The sequence below is a fragment of the Priapulus caudatus genome, unplaced genomic scaffold (genome assembly GCF_000485595.1).
Source record: "Priapulus caudatus unplaced genomic scaffold, Priapulus_caudatus-5.0.1 Scaffold3708, whole genome shotgun sequence".
Classification (NCBI taxonomy): domain Eukaryota; kingdom Metazoa; phylum Priapulida; class Priapulimorpha; order Priapulimorphida; family Priapulidae; genus Priapulus; species Priapulus caudatus.
Window position 1 is genome coordinate 10,785 of NW_014580769.1, and position 5,987 is coordinate 16,771.

The window sequence follows — 5,987 nt, forward strand, 5'->3', positions numbered from 1 at the left end:
TTTGCTTCCAAATCTACGACCATGGTCACCAGTGAATCACTTCACTAATGGCCAACGACTGCCATCCAGAGAGACCGGATACAAGATGGCCTAATTGGCCTTGCGCAAAAGATGCGTTGTTCTCTAACGTTAATAAAATGGTTTAAATACTAGTAAGTTAGGTGAATGATTTTTCCCTGTAGGTTAATAAGTTCAATAGTGAGTTTCGAAAAATTTTTCGAATTATAAAAACGACTTGGAAGTTAGTAAATTGATTCCATTACATGTAAATAAAGTACATGTCAACCAATTTCGCATTTCGGAGAGTACGATGCATTGGGGGACGTTTTGGTTATTGCATCACAATAAAGTCATCTCTCCTTCCACTAACATCATTTTTGGTACCAAATGGTTGTACGAGTTGTAGATCATCTTTAAAAATATTACGATTAAATATTAAAATATTACTTTTAAGATTAGAAATGTCTCTAGCAAATTTAATATAATGAGGGTCTAACCTGGACATAGTTTAAGTTACGTAATAAACAGTAAGCCCTAAGGTTCAGGGCACTCCGATCGTATGCTGAAAATATACTGGGCAAGGAATGACCTTCAAAGCTAAATTACTCGACGTATTGTGGCCAAATCACAGATAGGTTTTTTTAGCAAGTGGACTGAAAGTGATGCGTAAATTATCACATTTATGCGGCCAGAGTTTGAATTTTCTGAAAGTATATTTGTTGTATGATGGCCGAAAGCTAGGACTTGGGAGTGAAATTAAGTTAATGAGCATGTGCAGTCAAAATGCGAAATTGGCTTATCGTCATTGTTCAATCAGCAGTCATAGATATTTGCATTCACAATCAAATGAAAACCGTACATTAGAAACGTCTACTAGCTGTCACTATCACTGGCACGAGCAACACATTTCCTATCTTTGTCATTTAAATGTCTAGTTACAAATACTTCGAACATTGAACTACTGATTTCTAAAAACGAACTCAATGAAAAACTACTCTGGATTCGATTAACAACATGCAGATGGTAACAAGACAGTTTCACGTTAACGTAGTGCATCATTGCAATAACAGTCCTGGCTTCAACGATTTCATGCACTCACGCCTCTCGTTAGCTTGATGATGTGTCTATATCTGCGCAAATGTCCTTTTACACGATTTGGTGGCTCATTGCCGGTGTGTGCTGATCCATGGGTGTGGCAGTGTTACGCAGCTTCTCAACAGAAGTGAGTTTGAAGTCCTGGTTCCTGGTTCCTTGTCCTGGTTCCTGGTTCCTTGTCCTTGTTCTGGTTCCTTCCTGGTTTCTTGTTCTGTAACAACAGTAAAGACAAAAGGGAAATGATTAAGTGCGAGATTATTAATACGTAAGTATAGGGGATTAAGTTAATTAGCAACCTGTTAGGAGGCATTATAACGAATCATATCAGTCAACTCACTTATGGATATTTCATATAATTTACATTTCTATTAGGACTGTCATCGATACCAATGCTGTCGATGTATCGCGATGGATTTGCGTGCGATATCGATATAAAAAAAATGCCAGAATAGCGATCCGATACAGTAAAATAGTATTAGTAAAGAACCGTTTTGCTGTAGCATTCTGCTGAAATGTGAGAGGGTATTCTCTACTGCAGGTGGTGTTTTTAACTAGTTTGGTGCCTGACAATGCCAACATATTAGTTTCTCTTTACACTATAACTATACAAGGTATAGAAGCATAGCCAGGGATGAGATTGGATAATTTAATTTTCAGCTGAAATTTTAATTAGCAAACAGAGGAGCGAGCAATGCGAGGACCGTAGGTCATAGCCATGCTAGGGGGGCCCTGCATGCTCCCCCGGAATTTTTTTAAAAGAATGGTGCAATTTGGTGCATTCTAAGCTATTCTGAACAAATTATAGGAGACTCTTGAATCACCTTTTCAAGTTGTCAAAAGGAACAAACGAACTATAATAGGAAATCAGGGGGCTGAAAATAGGGCAAGTTTTTTTATTAAATGTCTAGACATTTTTCTGTTTCCACCCGTCGCTTGCATTGTTTTACTCAGACATAAGCTGCCTTGCTGCGACCAGATTTGAATGAAAAAAACACAATGCGAATGGAACAATCAGTGCATAGTCATGCACACAACAAGCACGCAGCAACATGTAAACCCGGCCCCAAGTCCAGGCATGGTCGTTACGTGATCAGCTACCTCAAATGTCTGCCCCTCTACTGCAGCCTGTGAACGAGGATTTTCTTTTCTGGTACGCAAAAACAGATACACTGTATACTTCGCTGTCAGCCTACTGTCTACACTCTACAGTCTACAGTCAGGTGCTGTTGAGGGTATATAATTTAAATTGTTACATTGTTACCCCCCTCCCAATTTTCTCAACGAATTTAGACGTTTCACAAAATCGACCCCTGGGACTGTCAAATCCGCGGATTTCCGCGGATCCGCGGAAGAATCTCATCCCTGCATAGCGCTGCTTCGGAGGAGACATATTGTGACCTAACTTCCTAAGGTGGACTATCGACTAGTGGTGGCACTGGTGCTGTATCTTTAGTTTAGGGATGAGCTAGTTTTACTGAGCTTCCTGGCGGATTGAGTAGACGCGGATTCATTCTGTCACATTCTGTTCATCCTATTTCATTTTGTACTCGTTGCAATATAAATAAATTATAAAGGTTTAACTTTTTAGGTGTTTTCTTTCTTTTTAGTTGCTTAAACTAGGCGTTGCATTCTTAGCAGGGAAACATTGGTCCCATGCAATGTAGCGTCAGGTGTACTAATTTAGGTTAAAAATCTACCATTACAGCAAAGTCTACCATACATGCCAAAAAGGAATTGAAACATTATATTTATATTAATTATACGAATCGGATCGAAATATCGGAAAACACTATTTTGATAATCGAATCTAAATATTTTCATATCAATGACAGCTCTAACTTCTTATGTCCAATCCCAACTATAACAGTCCAGCCAGACAAAATTAATTTCTTGAAATCATAAAATATAAAATTTTGATGACAAAAAAAATCCCTTATTCCCTTTCTCCCTCTCCATCCACTGTCTCTCTTTCTCTCTCTCTCTCTCTCTCTCTCTCTCTCTCTATCTCGACACACACACATGCATGAACACACGCACACATACATGCACACATGCACACTTATATGTATACACCCCTTATTCCTCACCCTCTCTCAAACACTCTCACTATATGCTGCTCTTTACTCTGATACATGTCCACAAGATGCGCTCTTCCCTAAGACACGGACAGAAACTACTCACTGTGTATTGCTGGTCGAAATGATAAGCATGCATGGTGTTTGAATGGAGGAAAGAACATCTTGCTCCAATCCCAACCTCATGACTCAACACTCTGGCACCAATTATCCCTCTTTCAATCTGAAAACAGATACCTTCAAAGTGACAGAACATGTATAGTTGGTCGAAATTTGTGAAAATTGTTCAGTTTGGTTCTGCCAACCAGATAATGTCTTATATAGATCACTGATTATATCTATATATTGCAATTGACTGAATTAGATTTGCTTGTGCTGTAATATCTAAAAAAAAAACAAGTTACCTATGATCAGACATTCCTCTTTTGCTTCCTCTTCGTTGTAGAAGTCATCATCTTGGTCGTTGCCCACATCGTCATCCTAGTCTATTTCTTCTTCTTCTTCTTTTTCTTCGTCGTTGTCGTCCTCGTCATCAGCGGCGTCTCCTTCTTCATTTTCATTTTCTTTTTGTTCATCTTGTTCACTCGTTTAGCTATGTTTCTCCTTCACTCCAATTTTGTTATGTTCAAGGAGCTACGTGTTCAGTCCATCTCCACTATATTAGACATCTTCACCGTAACCCTGGCACGGGAGGCTAAACAGGTGCTATGCCTTGCCTAAGGACAACCTGCAGCTAGGGAGGCAAAGGAAGCTTATCTCCTCACTAGTGACAAAGTCACTCCCTTTTCCAAGCGAACTGGGATAAAGTGCCTTGCTCATTGCCAACTCCCCCCAAATTTAGTCCCAAAATATGGCAACACGTATAAGATTGTAGCTAGGTACATATATAACCGTTATATATCCCACACGTATTTATATTTATATATATATCCGTACACTGTATATACCCTTGTAGCTAGGACATGAATATTGTAATTGCAGGGAATACAGTCGTGCGCGACGCACGCCCTACGTATCGCGCTCGCCCTAACGTCGACGACGTCATTCAACCTATGCGCGATTGTGCCAGGGTAAACCTGCGAGCCGGACACCCCAACCCTAACTCCCATGCTCGTGGGAGGGGGGAGGTGCGATTTCCCATGCTCTGACCAGCTAAGGTGTTGTCTCACCCCCCTGGCACACGCGAACGTAAACCGATCCTGACCCACCATCTGAACTTGATTCCTAAAGGGAGGAAGCGCGCGGCCTGCGCGATGGTGACTGTCGTCGGAAGCCACGCGCTGAAGGTCCTTAAGTCGCTTCGCCACTCACATCCGTGTGCTAGTTGTGCGCAAGCATGAACCAGCAGTGACACGCTGTAGTGAATAAATGCCCCCCGGGTCACAGCCTATCGCGCGCCGGCCGTGAGAACCTGTGCCACGCCTAATCAAGCTAGCCAGATTATGTGCACGTGCTGAGAGGTAGCGGCTTGCCCCCGCCATCCGTTAACATTTATTTACAAGTAAACACCAATATATATCATAGAATCAGGTTATCAACTTGGTTGGGTAGTCTTCGTCTAAGGGCCAACAAGGTTGATGTGACGGTGAGTCATGAGGTTGCATTCAACTGGTATTAGAACCAAGCAATACTCTTCATTCTTCTTGACTGGTGACGAAATTCTATCCACTGGGGTTCCCACTCGAAAGCTTGTGTTCCGGATTGGTCCAAGGTGACATTTCGAGCCGTGTACTGAGTCGATAGATAGATCTGCCACCATATGATGTAAGACAACAGTTTTGGTGTGCATCAGCTTCTGAGAAGTGTAGACGCTATAGTTGTATTTCCACCCTAAAAAAAGAAACAGCCAGCAGTAACACCAATTCCAAAAGTAACAGAAAAAAGCAAGAATACGATCTCGAGGTTTTAACAACATTACCTCTCCTACATTTACTGTGAAAGCAGCTGCGTGGCCTCGGGTTACGGAAACGGAGATAGGCACCGCCGTATGTGCCACATAGGCGCGGGCAGGGATTAATTATAACTTAAACTTGCCCTCTCCTACATGAGATAAATTATTGTTCATAGTTCTTGTTACTTTGTTCCTCAAAATAAGCTTAGCATGAAAGCCAGACAACCTGATCTTCATATTCATCCTTTGATGTCAGAGTCAGACATATNACGGAGAAGGCGCCGAGGGGAGAGGAGTGATCAGTGTAGATGAGGACGAGAAGGGCTGGAGATAGGTAAGAGTTGAGGGCTAGAGACGGCGCAAATAACGGGGGCAGAGGGAGGCGCGAGTTGAGTATAGAGAGGAGAGCAAGGGCAGGCCAAGGAGGACCGTGAAGGTAGAGAGGAGAGCAAGGAAGAGGAAGGAGGGAGGTAGAGAGGAGGAGAATGGGAGAGCCGAGGAGTGAGGTACGAGAGGAGAGAGAAGGGCAGAGTGAGCTAGAGAGGATCAGAAAGGGAGCGGAGAGGAGTGAGCGTAGAGAGAGCGGGAGAGGGTCAGGAGTGAGGTAGAGCGCAGAGAGAGACGAGGAGAGCAGAGAGAGGGCAGAGAGTGACGTAGAGAGATAAGAGAGGGTAAGAGTGAGGCTAGAGAGAGGGAGAAGGGAGGAGTGAGGTATGAGCATGAGAGAAGGGCAAGAGGAGGGCGGAGCTTGTAGAGAGGAGGAGAACGTCACGACAGAAGATGAGGGCCAATGAGTGAGGTTAGCAGAATGCAGAGGAAGGGAAGAGGGAGCGCAGTGATGTACGCGGCTGTTTAGGGCGAAGAATCTTAGGGGAAGACGGCGAGGGACGTGTCAGGCCGGTAGAGAAAGATGATGAATGAGCAGA

At 43.0% G+C, this 5,987-nt stretch overlaps 1 long non-coding RNA gene across 2 annotated transcripts; it reads right to left on the reverse strand.

Moving 5' to 3' along the window:
- Positions 1-211: 211 nt before the first annotated feature.
- On the reverse strand, positions 212-4,698 carry LOC106819564. Of its 2 annotated transcripts, none has more exons than XR_001395452.1 (3): positions 3,575-4,698; positions 3,277-3,407; positions 212-1,306 (listed from the first exon to the last, which is right to left on the reverse strand). It is a non-coding gene; the product is annotated as an uncharacterized LOC106819564 (long non-coding RNA). The 2 variants fall into 2 exon arrangements; XR_001395451.1 differs by having other exon boundaries at positions 3,277-3,393; positions 3,575-4,695.
- Positions 4,699-5,987: the final 1,289 nt, after the last annotated feature.